Raw genomic sequence first — 3348 nt, 5'->3', positions numbered from 1 at the left:
AGCAGGTGGCCGAGAGCAGGTGGCCGAGAGCAGGTGTCTGGATGAGTCACGAACTCACTGATGTTTGTGATAACAGAGTTATGGAAAGCTAGTCAGCCTGAAAAGTCAGAAGTAGGAATGGACTTTCCGCACCCAAGGGAAAGCTCTAAACTTTACTAACATGAGTGGTTTCAGAAACTCAAGTGACCTTTGTTAGCACAGAGTATAGAAAAGTACGGAAGTGTAATCGATACTGTTTGGTTTTTTTCTTTTTTGTTTGGGGCTCATTGAGGGTACAAAGAATTAGGATGCGCCGATTACATTTGTTAGGTCCCTCTCATAATCGTGTCCTGCCCCCAAGAGGTGTGCCATACACCATAACCCCCATCCCCCTCCCTCCCCGTCCCCCACCTTGTATTAGATCATCTACTGCCTTCATATTAGAATTGCGTACATTGGATTCTTGCTTCTCCATTCTTGTGATGCTTTACTATAGACTTCTGTTTTTAATTATTTGTTAATATATATAACCATTGGGATGCAATTCTACTAAATCAATAGCTCAAAGAGTGATCATCTATGAAGTTCCGTAGCCAAAACTGCCAAATCCCACCAAGCCCTCAGACCTTCCAGTTTGTGAGAAACACAGGGACAGAGGGCCAAGTTAAATGTCACAAGAGAACAGCCAACCCGATCCCAAGTGCAGATTCCCTGGTCTGTTCAAATTATCAATGTTATGGAGGGAAAAAAGGTAGGAGGACTGTTCTAGAACAAAGACCTTGAAGAGACTGTCTTCCTCAGAGGAGGTTCTGTTGGTGTCTCTTGCCCAGTGATAGATGCACAAACACAGTGACTCCATCTTGACTGGATCTTGGTTTGTCCAGACCTGGATGGCAAAATACTAGAAATTGGGCAGCTTATAAGAAATAAAAATTAATTTCTCACAGTTTTGGAGGCTGAGATCAAGGTGCTAAGAGTTTAGGTGTGTGGTAAGGTCTGACTTCCTCACAGCAGCACCTTCTTGCTCTGTCCTCACACGCAGGAGAGGGAAGGCCGCTCTCTGGGCCCCCTTTTGGAAGGGCACTAATTCTGCTTACAAAGGCTCTACTCTTGTGACTTAATCACAACCCAAAGCATCTCCTTCTAATGCCATTGCATTATTAAATTTTCAACATATAAATTTTGGTGGGACACACTTTTAGTCCATAAGAATTAGAAAAGCTGGGTGGTGCCTATGGCTCAAAGGAGTAGGGCACCAGCCCCATATGCTGGAGGTGCTGGGTTCAAACCCAGCCCCGGCCAAAAACTGCAAAAAAAAAAAAAAAGAATTAGAAAAGCTTTCTTAGTGTGTGACACGTGTGGCAATTTAAGTCCAGGCATGCTACAAGGCTGCACATTTGGAGGGAAGTCTCTTAGCTGTGACTGAGGCACTGTAGTTCTGTACAGGGAACATCCCCGTTCTTAGGAGGCACTGAAGGTCATGATGACTGCAACCTGCTTTAAAGTGGCTCAGGAAGAAAAACAATAGAAAAAGGAAATAGAGCAAAATGTTCACCATTATGGAAATTAAGTGGTGTCAGGGGAGTTTGTTGTATTCTACCTTTTGGTACGATTAACAATTTTCATGACAAGATAATGGTGACATTGTCATTTGCTTTGGGTAGGTGACTCTCAAAATCATCAAGACGGCCTGTCTTTAGCAAATCACCATTTGCCTACTGCAAGAAGGGAAAGTGTCTATGCCCAGAATAGTGCCCTCCTGCAGCAGACCTGGGCTTACTTATCAATGGATGAACACTGGTTTCTCTCTCTGGCTTTCTCTCTGAGTGTGCCACTCTAGCTCAAACTGACCTTACGCCTTTATCATCTTTCCAAATGCTTCACAACCACAAAGTATGTGGTTTCCCAAAGATAATATCAAGCAAGGAGAAGATCGCTCTCACACTGCCAGGATAGTCATCAGCATGCTCAGAATCGGCGGTTATTCCTAGTGTCATGCCACATTCAAAATGCTGTTTGATTATAAAATAAAATCAATTTTCTTCAGCCCTGTTTGGACAGCGACATTGTATACTGGATGCTTTTCCATAAGGCTTAAATATTCACAGTGGTTCGTCAGCTACTCTGATTTCATTTTGAAATGCTGTGTTCGCTCTGTAAAATTCATTTCTTCCTCCATCTCTCCCATCTATCCACCTACTTACTCATGGGCTGGGAGTTAATGGGTAACAGGGCAAGGCGGAAAATGGGAAACAACTAACCATTGGAAGTCCACTAGTGATGTTATAAGTGAGACGGCACAAAAATGATGTCCTTACTGGCTGGGCACGGTGGCTCCCGCCTGTAATCCTAGAACTCTGGGAGGCCAAGGCTGGAGGATTGCCTGAGCTCAGGAGTTCAAGGGCAGCCTGAGTAAGAGCGAGACCCTATCTCTACTAAAAATAGTCTGTCTTGGGAGGCTGAGGCAAGAGGATTACTTGAGTCCAAGAGTTAGAGGTTGCTGGGAGCTATGACATTACAGTACTCTACCCAGGGTGACAGAGTGAGACTGTTCTCAACACTCTCCCCCAAAACATCATTTCCCTACAGCAGGGTTTCTAAATCTTCCCTAATTCCCAACAATTTGCACTTTCTGCCAAATCTGAGGATCATTAATTATATGACTGTCATTTAATGTCCTACCTTAAGTCTATTTACTTAAAAAAAAAAAAAACACCAAAAATTAAATGCCTACTTTGGTCTCATGCTAAATCTTACTAGCTATAAAATCATGATTTTAATGTGTTTTATTTTTTCTAAGACAATGTACACAGCTAGATAATCATTTTGTATCTTGAACAGTATGTGTTATCAGCAAAACATATACAGGAATGTATGTCAGAAAAGAATTCCAGGGCCCCTTCTTTCTGTTAAGGCCTCTAGTAGTAAGCTGATCTGAACTGCCTTGTGTAATTTTTCAGAGACTGAAAGGCGAATAGATTCAGTGAATATTTTTCTGATTAGAACATGACCAAAAGCCCCTAATACTCAGAGAGTTCACATATCCATTAAGTCCTGGTGCATAAATTAGCACCTTCTGACACAAATATAACAAATATACTCCCAAAATTTAGAATGGCCATAAAGTGATTGGAAATGTTTTATAAGTAAGGTGTGGCTCGGCGCCTATAGCTCAACCGGCTAAGGTGCCAGCCACGTATACCTAAGGTGGCGGGTTCGAATCCCCAGCCCGGACCCACCAAACAATGATGGCTGCAACCAAAAAATAGCCGGGCGTCGTGGTGGGCGCCTGTGGTCCCAGCTACTTGGGAGGCGGAGGCAGGAGACTCGCTTGAGCCCAGGAGTTGGAGGTTGCTGTGAGCTATAATG

Source organism: Otolemur garnettii, unplaced genomic scaffold (assembly GCF_000181295.1).
Source record: "Otolemur garnettii isolate 467f Iridium unplaced genomic scaffold, OtoGar3 scaffold00058, whole genome shotgun sequence".
Lineage (NCBI taxonomy): Eukaryota > Metazoa > Chordata > Mammalia > Primates > Galagidae > Otolemur > Otolemur garnettii.
This window is presented reverse-complemented; position numbering follows the sequence as displayed.